Genomic DNA, 19043 nt, shown 5'->3' with positions numbered 1-19043 from the left:
GCTATGAATAAAACAAAATGGAATTCTAATAAATATTAAAGTAACCATAGGAAAACATATAGAAAAATTTTAAAAACTCCAAAACAATAAACATAAAAAAGAAATAGTAGATAAACAATAACAATAATTACATAAATGTAAATGGCTTTCTATACCAATTAAAAGGTCCAGATTTGAATAATGGGTTAAAAAAATGAACCAGCTATATAATGTCTACATGAAACTCACTTCAAATATAATGATATAGACAGATCTAAAGTAAAATAATGGAAAATATATATAGCTTGCAAAAACTGATCAAAAGTAAGTAGGAGTGGCCATATTAATGTCAGATAAAGTCTACCTAATGCAAAGAAATTTTCCGGAAATGGAAGGGACAATATGTAATAATAAAAGGGTCAATCCACCAAGAAGACATAATACTAGGTATATATGCATCAAACAAGAGAATTATAAAATATGTGAAGCAAAATCTGATGGACATGAAGGAGAAACAGACAGATGCACAGTTATAGTTGGAAATGTCACCACACTTTCACCAATTAATAATGGAACAACTAGACAGAAAACCATCAAAGAAAGAAGTCAAGAACAGCATCAACCCACAAGATCTAGTTGACACTCTACTCAACAACAGCAGACTACTCATTCTTTTTGAGTGCCCAAAAAACATATACCAGCATCGATTGCATCTTAAGCTATAAAACAAACCTCAAAAATTTTCTAGATTGAAATTAAATATAAGGTATTCTCTGACCACAAAGCAATCAACTGACAAATTGATAACAGAGATTATAGGAAAATCTCTAAACACATGAAAACTAAACAAGTAATTTCTTCTATGTAATCTATGAGTCAAAGAGAAAGTCCCAAGGAAAAATAAAAAAGCATCAGACTGAATAAGAATGAAAATTCAGCATAAAAATTTGGAACAGGGGCACCTGGATGCCTCAGTCAGTTAAGCATCTGACTTTGGCTCTGGTCATGATCCCAGAGTTCTGGGATCAAGCTTGGCATCAGGCTCCCTGCTCAGTGAGGAGTCTGTTTCTCTCTCTCCCTCTGCCCTCCTCCCCAACCCTGTTTGTGCTCTCTCTTACATGCACTCTCTCTCTGTCAAATAAATAAATAAAATATTTTTTAAAATTGGTGGACAAACCTGTAACAGTGCTAAGAGACAGATTCATAGTACAACATATATCAGAAAAAGTTAAAAGCTCCCACCCCAAGAATTTAGAATAAGAGCAAAATAAACCCAAAGTAGAATGGAGAAAATAATAAGGATAAGAACAGAAAGCAATGAAATTGAAAACAGAAAAAAATAGAAAATATTATTGAAACAAAGAGCTGGTTTAAATCCCATATCTTATACAAAAATTAACTAAAACTGGATCACAGAGGTAAATATAAAACATAATACTACCCTTAAAACACTTTTAGAAAATATAAGCTTTATTAATAACCTCTAAAAACTAGAATCAATCCAGATGGAAATGTTTAAGGATATAGATTCATATATAAGATATAGTTCATAGAATACTATGAACTACTGTTACATGCAATAACTTGAATGAATCTTCAGAGAAATATGTTGAAGAAAGCCAATCCATAATGGTTATATACTCTTTGATTTTTTTCTATAACATTCTTGAAATGTCAACATGATAAAATGGAGAACATATTAGTAGTTGCCTGTGGTTAAGAAGGGGATAGGTGTGGAAGGAAAATGTGGCTAATAATAGGGAACATGAGGGATCCTTGCAGTGATAAAAATGTTCTGTGTCTTGACTGTATCAATATCAATATCTTTGTTGTGATATTGTATTATAATTTTTTAAATGTCACCATTGTAGGAAACTAAACACAGCTATATGATATCTCTCCACATGACCTTTTAAACTTTTATGTGAATCTCAAATTATCTCAAAAGAAAAAAGGACCAAAGGTAAAAAACAAACAACCCCCCCAAAACAAATCTGTTAAATGAATGAATATTTTGGCTGAACTTCAATCTAAATCACCTCTTATAAAAAACAAGACTAGAGAATTGACTTTACACATAAAACTTTCATTCAATAAACATTGTTTAGGAAAAGAGAGAGAGAGAGAAAGAGACACCCAAGAGCCTTGATTCTTGAAGGCTTTGACCCCATCAGGCAGCAAGTCTGAATGAGGACTGATAGAGTCACCAGTATAAAGCTGTCATGTTAAAATGATTTTTGGGTGTGGACTTTCTCCACTCTGGAAGGTATGTCAGTGGTTTGGAATGAGCTGAGCTCCAAAGGGCTGGAAGGCCTGGGTCCCCAGGGCCTGGAACAGGGCATCTGTTGGGAGGAGAGGCCAGTCACTCACTCTCTCTCTCTCTCTCTCTCTCTCTCTCTCTCACACACACACACACACACTTTAATGAAAAAAAGCAAAGCCATATGAAAACAAAATGAACAGTTTCAGTGACCAGTGGGAAAAATACTGAAAAGAACATATCATATAAGTGGAATCTCAGAAGGAAAGAAAGAATACAAAAAAAAAATTTTTTTTTAAATAGTGACCAAACATTTTTGAAATTTCATGTAAACTTGACCCATATATATAGGAGTCTCAATGAACCCAAGCAGGATAAACACAAAGAAACTGAACCATAATACATTATGATCAAATTGATGCAAATCAATGATTAAAGAGAAAATTTTGAGAGTCCAAAGGACAAAACTATATTACCAAAAGAAGAAAAGATAAAAAATAACTCCATATATCTTGTTGAAAACCATGCAAGACAGAAGACAGTGGAACACTTTTAAAAAGCTGAGGGAAAATAAAAACAAACAAACAAACAAACAAAAAATAGAAGTACATAGCCAAAGTGGATAGGACATAAGTGGAGAAAGCATAAAGACATTTTCAGAAAAAAAGGAGTAAGCTGAAAGTACTCATCACTACAGATCAAAACTCAAGAAATGTTGAAAGAAGTCATTCAGGTAGAAGGTAAATGACAGCAAATGGAAATGTGAACCTACACAATTGAATAAAGAAAGCAAGGCATTGTACACGTGTGGAGAAAAATAAAGATAGTTTTTGTCATTTAAAAATATATCTAGGGATGCCTGGGTGGCTCAGTTGGTTAAGCCGCTGCCTTCGGCTCAGGTCATGATCCCAGGGTCCTGGGATTGAGTCCCGCATCAGGCTCCTTGCTTGGCAGGGAGCCTGCTTCTCTCTCTGCCTCTGCCTGCCACTCTGCCTGCTTGTGCACTCTCTCTCTCTCTCTCTGAAAAATAAATAAAATCTTTAATATATATATATATATATATATTATATACACTATGTATATAATATATATATATATACACTATGTATATAATATATATATATATAAAATATATATCTGTATAGGTTAAAGCAAACAACATAGTAGTAATGTAGCTGTATTTTTTATATATGACAATTCTACTAAGCAGTGAAACATCAGGAAATGCAAGCATATTGTTGTAAGGTTCTAACATTATACATCAAGCAGTAAATAATATTTTCAAGGCAGACTGTAATAAGTTAATAATAAATACTATAAATCCTAGAATAATAATATTTTTAAGGAAGTATAACTAATAAAGTAATATCAGAGATAAAATGAGATGTAAAAATCTTTAATTAACTAAGAAGTTAGAAAAGAGGAACAGGAATAAAGAATAAGTGAAACAAATAGAAAATAAATAGCATTCTCACAGATTAAAATCCATATTGAAAATTACACTGGGTGTGGTGCATAAACAATGAATCTTGGAACACTGAAAAAAAAGAAAATTACAAAAAAGAAAATTACAATAAATATAATTTCTCTAAATATTCATATGAGAAAATAAGGATTGGCTGGGTGGCTTAGTCAGTTAAATATCCAACTCTTAATTTTAGCTCAGGTCATGATCTCAGGATCATGAGACTAAGCCTTGCATTGGGTTCCACACTCAGCATAGAGTCTGCTTGAGGTTCTCTCTCTCCTTTTCCCTCTGCTCCTCCCCTGCTCTCCCTCTTTCTAAAATAAATAAATAAAGAAAATCTTTAATGATAACAAAAAAGATTGGGCTTTTCAGACTTGGGAAAAAGCAAGACACGACTATGTGCTATCTACAATAAACACATTAACTATAAAGAGTGAGATATATATTTTAAAGGGGCAAAAATATATACTATGATAATATTAACCAAAAAACTTTAGTGGCTGCATTCGTTTTGCACAAAGTGATTGCAGACAAAGTAGATTAGTATGACAAGAGACATTTCATTCTAATCAGGTAATCAATTTTTCAAGAAAACACAAAGCCATTTTAAATGTGAATGTAACTAATAACAGAGCTTCAAAATACATGAAGCATAAATTGATATAACTGAAAGGAGTAGATACACCCATACATATAGTTGGAGATTTTAATATTCCTTTACCAATAATAGATAGGATAGGTAAAAGAATAGTAATGGGCCTGTAGGCATGACTTAACAACTGCCAAAAAACTTAAACTGACATTTATAACAATTTCAGTCAATCATTGCCAAATATACATTTTTCGAGTATATAGAGAACATTTAACAAGACAAAATATTCTGAGCCAAAACCAAGTTTCAATAAATATAAAATGACTACAGATATACAAAGTATATTTTCTAATCAAAATGGACTTAAATTAGAATACAAAATAACATTTGGAATTTACTCAAATGTACAGAAATTTAATAATGCAATTTTATTATCCATGACTCAAAGGAATTAGAAAATATTTTTAAGTGACTATAAACATTATCAACATGTAGGGGAAAACTAAAGCACTATGTAAAGGAACATATAGCTTTCAGTACTCATATGGGAAAAGAAGTAGGTCTCAAAGTTTGGAAACTAAAAAAGGAAGAGCAAGTTAAACTAAAATAATTAGAGGAAAAAATAATAAAGTGAAACCAGTGAAATAAACAATAAACAATAGAGACAATCAATAAAAGGAAAAATTGGATTTTAAAAGTCAAAGAACTTGGGGACACCTGGGTGGCTCAGTTACTAGGCATCTGCCTTCGGCTCAGGTCGTGATCTCAGGGTCCTGGGATCGAGCCCCACATCGGGCTGAGTGGGAAGCCTGCTTCTCTCTCTCCCACTCCCTCTGCTTGTGTTCCCTCTCTCACTGTGTCTCTATCAGATAAATAAATAAAATCTTTTAAAAATAAATAAAAAATAAATAAAGTCAAAGAACTTGACAAACCTCTAAATTAAGCAAGAATAAAAGATCTGACACAAATTAATAAGGGGATATTATGATTAATTTTTCCAAATATATTTGACAGTTTATATGAAATAGGCAAACACCTTGAATAGCACATTGCAGTATGTCAAAACTGACTCAAGAAGTGATGGAAAGCTTAAATAGCCTTATGGCAATATTGAAAATTATATTAATAAATAAAAATTTTTCCTCAGGGGCGCATGGGTGGCTCAGTGGATTAAAGCCTCTGCCATCGGCTCCAGTCATGATCCCAGAGTCCTGGGATCAAGCCCCACATCAGGCTCTCTGCTCAGTGGGGAGCCTACTTCCCCCCTTTCTCTCTCTGCCTGCCTCTCTGCCTACTTGTGATCTCTGTCAAATAAATAAATAAAATCTTAAAAAATAAATAAATAAAAATTAAAAAAAAATTTTTCCTCAAAGAAAATTCTAGCCAAAGAGTTTCACTGGTGAATCATCCTAAATGTTTTAACAAGAAATTATAGTAATTCTATACAAACTCTTGAAGAAAGTAGACAAGAAAGAATGTTTCTGAACTCACTTTACTAAACCAGAATTACTCCGTACTAGACAAACACTACAAAAAATAAAACTATAGAAAAATAACCGTAATTTAGATAGATTCAGAAATTCTACATATTGTCTTGACTAACAGTTCTAAGTTTTAACAAGACAGCAGAACACCTAGAATACTTATGTGTGGAAATATAAAGTTGCATATCTCTGGAAGATAATTTGCCAACATTTTATACGATTAAATATGCACTTACTATATGGCCCAACAATTCTAGTCCCAGGTATTTACTTTGTAATAAACTACTCTGCAGTAATAAAAGTGAATGTGCTGCTAATATACACAAAAACACAGACAAATTTCAAAATCATTAGGCTAAGCTTTAAAAGAATACAAAGATAACTACATGCTGAATTATTCATTTTATACAATACTCTAGAAAACACAAATCTAAACTATGTTGAAGGAAAGCAGATCATTAGTTGCTAAGACTGAAGATAGAGTAATTGTAAGAGTAGATTAACTAGGAAAAGAAATAAAACTTTTGGAGAGATAGAAATAGTCATATCTTTATTGCGGCAGTAGTTAGATAGCGTGTACATTTAAGTGAGTAATATTAAAGTTGTTGCATTTTATTAAATATAAATTGTACCTCTAAAATGTTGAGTTTAAAAAAAGATAAATAACAAAAAAAGGACCATTTTTGTTTGGTTGTGGTCTATATTAAAGACAAATAAATTGATAGGAGTACTCCATTCTTTGTATATATCCCAACGGATTTTGAGCCCCATTCATAGCAAATACCAGATCTTATTTATTCATCTATTCTAAGCCATCCAAACATATTTGCTTAACAAATGAATGTTAACATTTTAAAGAAGAGTGTGAATAAATAACGTGCTTACTTTCTTTCATAAGAAAGCAGTGGTTACAACCTTACTTCTTTTCTTTTCCTTGCCCAGATACTCATTATCCTGACTGCCTGATTGACTAAGACTTTTTCTTTTAATAAGACTCAGTCCTAGGGACCACCTCCTCCATGAAATCTTTACCAGTGATCACAATGACAGTTTCATTATTGAAAAGACAGTTTTTTTCCAAACAGGGTTCCTTACTGTAGTAGTTTTGGGGGATGATAGATGTTATATGATAAAAGTTTCCAACACCAAATAAGCTTATGAATGCTTATTCAGCAAAGCTGTTTTCTGATTGAATTTCTCAGAGCTTTTAATATGCTATAATGGACTAAGGTCATCCAAAAGATGATAGGGTATTTAGGTTTCCCATGCTTGTTTGACCATGACATTCTTTTTATTGTAAATAAATTCAATAACTTAATATTTCATAGAACAAATATGGGAAGTGATGGATGATGCCATACATTCAGTTCTTATAATAACCTATCTTAACTTTAAGAGATCAATAACAGGACACATTTTATTTCTTTGAATAATTTACAATTCCTTGGAAGCAGGGACCTGACTCCTATAACTTGATATAACATCTGTCTATAATCTATATAGAAGCTGCTTCAAAAACTGTAGTTTGATGGAAAGAGAATATAACTATTAAAAATTTGGTTTCAAGTATTGGTCTGTAAATTGCTAATAAACCACATTACCTTGAATGACACTCAATAGATCCATGGTGGTAGATTCCTGATGAATAAGATTGAATAGGACCAAGTTCCTGTCCTCACAGAACATTCCTCACTCTTCCAGCAGATGAGATAGACAGTTTATGAGTAAGCAAAAAAAAAAAAAAAAAAAAAAAAAAAAAATCATCACAGATTACTGTAAGTAATGAAGGAAGTAAACAAGATGATGCAAGAGAGAGTAGCTGAAGAGGAGAGCCTGACTGGAAAGAGAATATGGGGCAGAGGTCTTGAGACTTTGAGATAGAAAAGATATAGCATACTCAAAAAACAATAAGGAAACTTCTTTGTCCGTATGTGAAAAACACTGTGGTCCGTGGTATGGGTTTGGGAATTTAAGTTCAATAGTAAGACACTGAAGATTTTGAGTGGATAAGTGGTAGGGTCAAAAGTAAAATCCCAGGTCTACTGATTCTTGGTTCAATAATTCTTTCCTCTTTATTAAAGATTATTAAAATATGTGCATTTTATTAAATAATGCTTCAAAATGGTAGCCTTGAAACCACATAGGATAAAATCTTTCGCTGACTGCAATCTTAAATCCCTCAGTATTTTGCATGCTTATACACAGTTAAGGCATTTCAAACTCAAAAGAAATTGCTGTTTCTTTTTCACTTCCTATGTAACTTGGAGAACATAAATAAGAAGGTAATTTACATGGATGAGTTGGCATGGATTTCACTAAATATGTTAGTTTAGCAGCAGTTTAAAATAATACATGGTAATTTATCTTGAACATCTCAAACTCTGGCTGAAAATCATTTTAAGGACTTGATTATTAGTCACAATTTTGGAAGATGCTTAAGTGAAAAAAATATTTTATGTATTCCCAATACAATTTAAAATCTTATTTATGTTTTTAACAAATATGAGATAAAAATATGATTTAAAAATTCAGAACTTTGGCTGGTTATATTAACCTCTAGTGAAACATTGTCATATACTTCTGTTTTCCAAAATATGTATTGAAGAAATTGTCAGAGATATATTCTTGACTTATTTGCTAACTTAAACATATACCTACCTTTGAACTATATGAGCCAATTTATACCTCTGAACTCAAGAAAAACCTCTTTTCAAACCTGCACAAATGTACACTGAGGCAGCTAAATGTTATTTTATTATAACCAGTGGCACAAATTTCCGGCCTCAGCCCAGAATTTTTTCTCCCTTAGAGATGCTATACTACAGTTCTTCAGGTTTTCCAGTGACCAATCTTCTGATGGTTAAAGGCAGATTAAAAATGCCATGGAAGGGGCGCCTGGGCAGCTCAATGGGTTAAGCCTCCGCCTTAGGCTCAGGTCATGATCTCAGGGTCCTGGGATCAAGCCCCGCATCAGGCTCTTGGCACAGCGGGGAGTCTGCTTCCCTCTCTCTCTCTGCCTCCCTCTGCCTACTTGTGATCTCTCTCTCTCTCTGTCAAATTAAAAAAAAAAATGCCATGGAAAATATATGGGTAGTTTTGTTTTTAGCATGACTACCTCCCCAAATAACCATGTAACACTGTCCCAAAATCATTTTCTCAAAAATATATGTTGGTAACCTCCACGTTCCTCCCCATTGGCCCCAGGGTATTTGCTAAAGGTATTCATTAGTCAGAGTCCCTTGATTTTACCTCTAGCTAGATTCTCACTTCTTGACTTTTCAAAGTTACTTGAAAGAAAGTGATTCTACCTGGAAGGTTGATATACTCATGTTTAAAAATCATTCATGTGGCTGAATAATCACATCTACATGTATGAGGATTTAGTGACATTTTACTAGGAAACAAGTTCTGATCCAAGATATATGTCCCTAGAGTGCCTGGGTGTCTCAGTCGTTGTGTCTGCCTTCGGCTCAGGTCATGATCCCAGGGTCCTGGGATAGAGCCCCACATCCGGCTTCCTGCTCAGAGGGAAACCTGCTTCTCCCTCTCCCACTCTCCCTGCTTGTTTTCCCTCTCTCACTGTCTCTCTCTGTCAAATAAATAAATAAAATCTTTAAAAATTAAAAAAAAAGTCCTGAATAAAAAAATTAGTTGGATATATAGCAATAAAAAATCCACTCTAAAATCCTAATATCTTCCTTAATTGTTGATATTTGAAATATAATAACCTAATAGTTCAGTAATCCTACAATGTAGAAGATGTCTGAGACCTTGACACCTCCCTTCCCTGGACTCATTCCTACTCTCCTCCCAAAATTTAACTTAGGTGTTCTCTCTTAAAAGCTTTCTCTGAACCCCTTTAGGCTGGATTATGTGCTATTCACTGGGGTTCCTGCAATATATTACGCTCATTTTTACCGCTTTGCTGCTACACTCTTTATTTATGCATGTGTATCTCCTCACTAGATCATGAGCTTCTTGATGGCGGGAACTGTTTCTGTATCGAGTTCTTAATTTCCAACTCCAGTGCCTGGCATATAATAGGAGCTTTAAAAAACACCCCTTTCATCAAAGAAATGAATGATAATGCAACGTCTGAGAGGATGAGGAGGAAGGTAAGCAGATTTTCCATCCGGTGAAATACCAAATGACTATCCCAAGCCTGAAAGAAATAAATCCTCAAAGCAAAAATGAGATAAAACAATCATTTGGTACATGATCTTTAAAGAGAGATAGAATATCCCCCCAAACCTTTAGGTTTTCTTTTCAAGTTTTGCTCATTACTAATATTATTCATTTCATATACTCACTCTAACTGCTCAAGTCCCTCAGAGAGTCAAGACTTATTTCTAGCATAGCATTATGGATCCCTTTCATCTAAGTCCTAGATAAAACTCAAGGAATCTATTTAGTTCATGCGGAGAAGTACGACTGCCGTTGGAGTTTCTACATGCTTAATAAACTGCATGTGCACTTGAAAGGCTAATCCAAACCAACTAGAGTTAGGGTCATTATGAGGCTTGCAAGGGCACTCAGACATGAAATGCTCACTAAGAATCTAACTGAGATTCATAATTGACAGCATCTCGGTTTATGGGACAGTGAGATTGTATTCATCAAAGTACAATATAAGACTTTGTATTGACTGAATGAAGAAACTAGCCACCTCTTCCTATGCTGCTATAGTTTAGTCTAGCTGTCAATTTGACAGTTCCTGGGTTGCAAATTGTGGACACTATTGCTTAACATTCATGTCTGGTTCACATCCCAGCAGTGGCAGTTCACCATCTACAATCATGTTTCCTAACTGCAGTCCAGCCCAGCTGGAGACCCAATTTCCAGCACAATTGCAGCCAGCTCTGACAAGAGGTCTGGTAGTCAAATGCCACAGTCTCTGAGGTACTTGGAGGCTATCTGTTGTGAAGTATTAATAGATGCCACAAGAATACCAATGGAATGAGAAATTAAACATTTTTAAGTTAAGTATGTTATTTAAAAAATTCTATTCCTCAGAGTTCCTATAATAATTATTGCCTAGACTATTCATGTTGACATTTAATATGTTAAATTTTAAAAATGGCATCGAGAAAAGATCAAAGAGACATAAATTTACAACCTGTCACGGCCAAGATCAGTAGTTCTGTGATCTTGGAACAATCACTTGACTTCTAGGAGCCTTAAGTCCCTTATCTGTAAAACAAGCATGAAAACAACTATTTCATGGGATTGTTGTAAATACTAAGTGAAATAATGTGTATAAAGCAATCAATTCAGTATCTGGAATATCGTAGGCACTCAATAAATGTTGGGCATTTCTAGTATGAATATATTAAAAAGGAGAAATTGAAATGGATAAAAGAATAAAAAATTAAACATCAGAAAGAGACATTTTAGAATTTAAGATATTTGAAGTAAAACAATTGTGAGTGGTATGAAAAGCAAGAGTATATTCAGGTTTGTGTATAGCTAAACCTGATTGGAATTTAAAAAATGAGAAAATCTTTATGTAGGGACTTAAAGTATTATCCAGACAAATACTAAAGTCAGCAAAGATTTACCATGTTCCTACCATGTTTAAGATACTGGGACAGAGAAATAAATATGGTATACCCACTGCCCTCAAGGGTCTTACTCCAGTGGGGAGATGAACAAGTAGGCACATGTGGGTAAAGATGTAGAAAGAGAAGATCACATATTAGAAAAAAATCAGAACTAGGAAAGAATGGAGTCTCAAAATCCAAGAAAGGTACTTTCCAAAAGAGAGTCAAGGTCAAGGGAAAATTAGGTCAAATACTGAAGAGTTTGAGGGTCAACATAAAGGACTTTTTTTTTTTTTTTAGTGCTTCCTTTGTGCTAAGCATAGTTTGAGATACTTCTCTCATATTCAACACATCATTAGAGTAATATAAGGAAAAGTACTGGATGATAGCAAGGAACAAAGAGTTGAATTTGGAAGAGATCACTAAGCTACATTTGGAAATCTTTAAAAATGATAATAATTATGGATAAATGGTTATTGAAATTATACATGTTTATTATATAGTGCTTTGTATGTTCCAGGCACTGTTGTAAGCACTTCATATGCATTTATGCATTTAATCTCCACAACAATTTAATGAGGTAGGTAAAATTGAAACATCCATTCTATAGATAAGGAAACTGAGGCAGGAAATGTATTTAAAGACCCAAAGCTAAAAAGTAACAGAACTGGGATTTGTGGAAAAAGACTGCTTCAAACCCGGTAGGCTGGATTCAGAGCCTGTTTCTTAACTCCTTCACTATACTGAAGGAAAAGAGGTTTGGACTCTTTCACGATAGCTGTAGAGATGGGATGTTTACAAAGATAGGTTATAAAGAGTGACGCACCCAGACGTGAGGGCTTCAGAAGATAAGCGATGAAGACACAACGGGAGTCAAACAGCAATGACTACAGAGAATACAGAGAACAGAAGAGCTAAAGTGGAAATGGGACTTTTGCTCCTGGAACACGGGGGGAATGCATTGAGGAGAATTCTGAGGATGTATAGGAATTGAGGTCTAAGTCTCAGTAAGCAAACACTAAGTGGCCAGCCAGCAAGTAGAGGTCTGGGAAGCTTGCCCTGGGTGGAGGATATGTAGTGTGGGGTGCAGGATATGGTGCCATCAATAACTCTGAATTCCAGTCCTCACAATGTCAAGAAATAGCTTTGTAACCCTGCAGCTGAAAATGTATCCATCTCTGCTTTAGGGTTCTAGCAATTTTTTTGTGAGTCAGGCAACTGATTAAGCTCTTTCCATGAATAATTTATTTAATCTTTATTCACAACCTTATGACATATGTATGATTATTATGTCCAAATCATAGATGAGGAATACCCGTGAGTTTAATAACTGTTCATCATCACAGTAAATGAGGAAGCTGGGACTCCCACCCAAACCTATCTGACCCCATCGTCCTTTATACTACTGGTTGTATTGCTTCTGTGTTACATATGAGAAAAAATAGGTTTGAGAATTTTGAACTCAATCCACAATTGTGGTGCATAGATACAGGCAGGCAGGAGATGGAGAACAATGGCAGCAGCAACGTTGAGGACCTGTTATTTAAAACTGAGCAGTGTGCAGCCACCAACGCCAATGACTCAGTGCAGTGCTAGCTGGGGAAAATTCATTCCCAGTGTTGCAAGCAACTTTTAAAACAAGGGCACTTATTGGGTGGATGGTGGAGGAAAGTGATGTACAGGAGTAATTTGGAGAATTCAAGAACATTATTAGATCATTTCAAAAGTGAGAAAAACAATGACCATGGATTTTCATTGCTTGGCCCTTCCTAAATGTGGAAATTGTTTCACAAGAGCTTTCCTTTTAATGGTGCAGGGAGAATGTTGGCATACTGGTTTACCACTAAGGATACTAGGGAAGTTAAATTTTCAAGTATATATACATATGCTAGAACTTTTATTCTAATTTTTGGTTGGGGAAATGTTAAAATACAAAAAACTCAAATTGTTTCTACTGTAGCTTAATATCTGCCATCAATAATTTCCATGTATAAAGGTATTTCCAGATATACCACTATTGAAAATAGGCACACTTAGAAATTCTATTAAAGCAATGGTAGCTATAATTCCTTAAAGTATTTGCAAAAGGTAAATAAGTCAAATAAAGACCATTTTGACTTTCATCTCCCAAAATGTCATTTATTCAGCTTCTAGATGTAATTATCAAAGATTCAAGCAAACAGTTCCTTAAGTCAAATATCACAAAAATAGGAAACACAAGACACTTTCCAGATTTGGCCTAATCAGTCATCAAGCCATTACTGAGTGGTCATTATATATGCAAGACACTTGCATCTTAAAAATTTTGTCAAATCTGGGGTGGCTGGGTGGTTCAGTGGGTTAAGCCTCTGTCTTCGGCTCAGGTCATGATTTCAGAATCCTGGGATTGCGCCCCGCATCGGGCTCTCTGTTTGGCAAGGAGCCTGCTTCCCTTCCTCTCTCTCTGCCTGCCTCTCTGCCTACTTGTGATCTCTGTCAAGTAAATAAATAAAATCTTTAAAAAAAATTTGTCAAATCTGAATTCATATGAAGCATCTTTTACACTTCTAAAATATTTCATAACATTAAGGTAAGAACAGGATTGTTAGGCTTGTTTCCCACAAGATACACAGTGGTGCTATGATTTGCTAGAAATCAAAAGAGTTTGAATTTAGTATTCTATTGCTGCCAGTTTTTTGTTTAAGCTTGCATAAAAATTTGATGTCATGAACTGTACAAATAACTCTTGGATCATATCAATTTAATCAGTGAAATTTATCTTATGGAAATGATCATGTATGGGAGTGAACATTTATCTATAGGGATATTTATTTTAATTTTCTTCAAAATAGTTAAAAAGTGAAAATCTACATGTCCAACATTAGCAAATTTTAATAGTGCAATTATAAAGAAACAATGGTATGCTATGCATTATAGAGTCAGCTTGAAAAATCTTGGGTTCCAGGATTCCAGTCCCTACATTCAAATCCTGTTTCTGCTATTTCCATGCTATGAAATCCTGGGCTAATTATCCTACCTGTACTATGCTCCATTTCCTCTTTTATAAAATAAGGATGGCAACAGTGTCTACTTTATATGGTTGCTGTGAACTTAAATGAGACAATGCACATAAATTTATTTTCCAAAGGTAACTAACATAAAGGATATTCTAAATAAATATAAGCTATAATATAAGGGATAGCACAGTCATTAAAAAATCATATATAGAAAATTGAATTATGATGTTAAAGAATGCTTTAAAATATTTTAATAAAGCAAATTGTATAATAACAGGTACAATCCTAGTTTCTAAAAATATTTTGTAAAAGTGTGTTTATCTATGCAAATAAAATACTTGAAAAGATTTACAAGTATGTTAAAAATTGTTACTTCTCTATGTGATATAGATGGTTTCTATTGTTTTTCTTCTGTGTTATTTTATTACTCAGTTTTTCCAAATTTTCTTCAATGAATATACACTGCTTTTATAAGAGAAAGTGTAAAGCCATAACAATAAAATAATTGCATGGCATATATTGATCCATGACGAAGTTAAAAGGACCTCAGTAGAAGTTGCTGCTATCAGTATGTCAATAGTTCCTGAGGCAAGAGATGCTAAGGACACCAAAAGACCATGGGGAGAGGAGAAGTGTGGAGGGGGACCCAGTGTATCCAATATAAGGTAATAGAATTTGAGGTTGACGACAGGAGGACCAAAAAGTCAATGACTGCTGAAAACACAAAAGGTGCAATTTCAACATTAAGATCACTACCACTGAAGTACGGAATAATTGTTTCAAATGATCTGGAATAGAGTGGTTTTAACTTGCGTTAAATATGTTAGGCCCTGATTAAATTCATTAACTTTTTCATGCTCTCTTTGGAATTATTTTTATTTTCAGTTCAGTTTTAGAGGTCATTTCAGTGTCGGGACAGGTCCACTATCACAGTGAAAGGCAGGGGATACAATATTGGAAGAATGTCTGAGCTGAGACACTGCTGATCCAGGACTGTTGCCTCCTCAGTCATCTTTTTTTTTTTTAATTTTTTTTTTATAAACATATAATATATTTTTTTCCCCAGGGGTACAGGTCTGTGAATCGCCAGGTTTACACACTTCACCGCACTCACCATAGCACATCCCTCCCCAATGTCCATAATAATCCCACCCCCACTCTCCCAACCCCCCTCCCCCCAGCAACCTTCAGTTTGTTTTGTGAGATTAAGAGTCACTATGGTTTATCTCCCTCCCAATCCCATCTTGCTTCATTTACTCTTCTCCTACTCCCTTAACCCCCCATGTTGCCTCTCCCTCATATCAGGGAGATCATATGATAGTTGTCTTTCTCCGATTGACTTACTTCGCTAAGCATGATACCCTCTAGTTCCATCCACGTCATCGCAAATGGCAAGATTTCATTTCTTTTGATGGCTGCATAGTATTCCATTGTGTATATATACCACTCTTCTTTATCCATTCGTCTGTTGATGGACATCTAGGTTCTTTCCATAGTTTGGCTATTGTAGACATTGCTGCTATAAACATTCGGGTGCACGTGCCCCTTCGGATCACTATGTTTGTATCTTTAGGGTAAATACCCAGTAGTGCAATTGCTGGGTCATAGGGTAGTTGTATTTTCAACATTTTGAGGAACCTCCATGCTGTTTTCCAGAGTGGTTGCACCAGCTTGCATTCCCACCAACAGTGTAGGAGGGTTCCCCTTTCTCCGCATCCTCGCCAGCATCTGTCATTTCCTGACTTGTTAATTTTAGCCATTCTGACTGGTGTGAGGTGGTATCTCATTGTGGTTTTGATTTGTATTTCCCTGATGCCAAATGATATGGAGCACTTTTTCATGTGTCTGTTGGCCATCTGGATGTCTTCTTTGCAGAAATGTCTGTTCATGTCTTCTGCCCATTTCTTGATTGGATTATTTGTTCTTTGGGTGTTGAGTTTGCTAAGTTCTTTATAGATTCTGGATACTAGCCCTTTATCTGATATGTCGTTTGCAAATATCTTCTCCCATTCTGTCAGTTGTCTTTTGGTTTTGTTAACTGTTTCCTTTGCTGTGCAAAAGCTTTTGATTTTGATGAAATCCCAATAGTTCATTTTTGCCCTTGCTTCCCTTCCCTTTGGCGATGTTCCTAGGAAGATGTTGCTGTGGCTGAGGTCGAAGAGGTTGCTGCCTGTGTTCTCCTCAAGGATTTTGATGGATTCCTTTCTCACATTGAGGTCCTTCATCCATTTTGAGTCTATTTTCATGTGTGGTGTAAGGAAATGATCCAATTTCATTTTTCTGAATGTGGCTGTCCAATTTTCCCAACACCATTTATTGAAGAGGCTGTCTTTTTTCCATTGGACATTCTTTCCTGCTTTGTCGAAGATTAGTTGACCATAGAGTTGAGGGTCTATTTCTGGGCTCTCTATTCTGTTCCATTGATCTATGTGCCTGTTTTTGTGCCAGTACCATGCTGTCTTGATGATGACAGCTTTGTAGTAGAGCTTGAGGTCTGGAATTGTGATGCCACCAACTTTGGCTTTCTTTTTCAATATTCCTTTGGCTATTCGAGGTCTTTTCTGGTTCCATATAAATTTTAGGATTATTTGTTCCATTTCTTTGAAAAAAAAATGGATGGTACTTTGATAGGAATTGCATTAAATGTGTAGATTGCTTAGGTAGCATAGACATTTTCACAATATTTATTCTTCCAATCCAGGACCATGGAACATTTTTCCATTTCTTTGTGTCTTCCTCAATTTCTTTCGTGAGTACTTTATAGTTTTCTGTGTATAGATTCTTAGTCTCTTTGGTTAGGTTTATTCCTAGGTATCTTATAGTTTTGGGTGCAATTGTAAATGGGATTGTCTCCTTAATTTCTCTTTCTTCTGTCTTGTTGTTGCTGTAGAGAAATGCAACTGATTTCTGTGCATTGATTTTATATCCTGACACTTTACTGAATTCCTGTACCAGTTCTAGCAGTTTTGGAGTGGAGTCTTTTGGGTTTTCCACATATAGTATCATATCATCTATGAAGAGTGATAGTTTGACTTCTTCTTTGCCAATTTGGATGCCTTTAATTTCTTTTTGTTGTCTGATTGCTGAGGCTAGGACTTCTAGTACTATGTTGAATAGCAGTGGTGATAACGGACATCCCTGCCATGTTCCTGACCTTAGCGGAAATGCTTTCAGTTTTTCTCCATTGAGAATGATATTTGCGATGGGTTTTTCATAGATGGCTTTGATAATATTGAGGTATGTTCCCTCTATCCCTACACTTTGAAGAGTTTTGATCAGGAAGGGATGCTGTACTTTGTCAAATGCTTTTTCAGCATCTGTGGAGAGTATCATATGGTTCTTGTTCTTTCTTTTATTAATGTGTTGTATCACATTGGTTGATTTGCGGATGTTGAACCAACCTTGCAGCCCTGGAATAAATCCCACTTGGTCGTGGTGAATAATCCTTTTAATGTACTGCTGAATCCTATTGGCTAGTATTTTGGTGAGAATTTTTGCATCTGTGTTCATCAAGGATATTGGTCTGTAGTTCTCTTTTTTGATGGGATCCTTGTCTGGTTTTGGGATCAAGGTGATGCTGGCCTCATAAAATGAGTTTGGAAGTTTTCCTTCCATTTCTATTTTTTGGAACAGTTTCAGGAGAATAGGAATTAGTTCTTCCTTAAATGTTTGGTAGAATTCCCCCGGGAAGCCGTCTGGCCCTGGGCTTTTGTTTGCTTGGAGATTTTTGATGACTGTTTCAATCTCCTTACTGGTTATGGGTCTGTCCAGGCTTTCTATTTCTTCCTGGTTCAGTTGTGGTAGTTTATATGACTCTAGGAATGCATCCATTTCTTCCAGATTGTCAAATTTGTTGGCGTAGAGTTGCTCATAATATGTTCTTATGATTGTCTGTATTTCTTTGGTGTTCGTTGTGATCTCTCCTCCTTCATTCGTGATTTTATTTATTTGGGTCCTTTCTCTTTTCTTTTTGATAAGTCTGGCCAGGAGTTTATCAATCTTATTAATTCTTTCAAAGAACCAGCTTCTAGTTTCGTTGATTTGTTCTATTGTTTTTTTGGTTTCTATTTCATTGATTTTGCTCTGATCTTTATGATTTCTCTTCTCCTGCTGGGTTTAGGGTTTCTTTCTTGTTCTTTCTCCAGCTCCTTTAGGTGTAGGGTTAGGTTGTGTACCTGAGACCTTTCTTGTTTCTTGAGAAAGGCTTGTACCGCTATATATTTTCCTCTCGGGACTGCCTTTGTTGTGTCCCACAGATTTTGAACTGTTGTGTTTTCATTATCATTTGTTTCCGTGAATTTTTTTCAATTCTTCTTTAATTTCCTGGTTGACCCATTCATTCTTTAGAAGGATGCTGTTTAGTCTCCATGTATTTGGGTTCTTTCCAAATTTCCTCTTGTGATTGAGTTCTAGCTTCAGAGCATTGTGGTCTGAAAATATGCAGGGAATGATCCCAATCTTTTGATACCGGTTGAGACCTGATTTAGGACTGAGGATGTGATCTATTCTGGAGAATGTTCCATGTGCACTAGAGAAGAATGTGTATTCTGTTGCTTTGGGATGAAATGTTCTGAATATATCTGTGATATCCATCTGGTCCAGTGTGTCATTGAAGGCCTTTATTTCCTTGTTGATCTTTTGCTTGGATGATCTGTCCATTTCAGTGAGGGGAGTGTTAAAGTCCCCTACTATTATTGTATTATTGTTGATGCGTTTCTTTGATT

General features: G+C 35.1%; 1 protein-coding gene across 1 annotated transcript in view; it reads right to left on the bottom strand.

The window, feature by feature from the left end:
- LOC116854322 (EGF-like and EMI domain-containing protein 1) overlaps nt 1-19043 on the bottom strand; it is a 200466-nt gene that overhangs the window by 87998 nt on the left and 93425 nt on the right. The window lies entirely within an intron of this gene.

The sequence above is a fragment of the Lontra canadensis genome, unplaced genomic scaffold (assembly GCF_010015895.1).
Source record: "Lontra canadensis isolate GAN:19392208 unplaced genomic scaffold, GSC_riverotter_1.0 scaffold90, whole genome shotgun sequence".
NCBI classification, from domain to species: Eukaryota; Metazoa; Chordata; class Mammalia; order Carnivora; family Mustelidae; genus Lontra; species Lontra canadensis.
The sequence above is the reverse complement of the archived record's forward strand: the minus strand, read 5'-3'. Positions and strand labels throughout refer to the sequence as shown.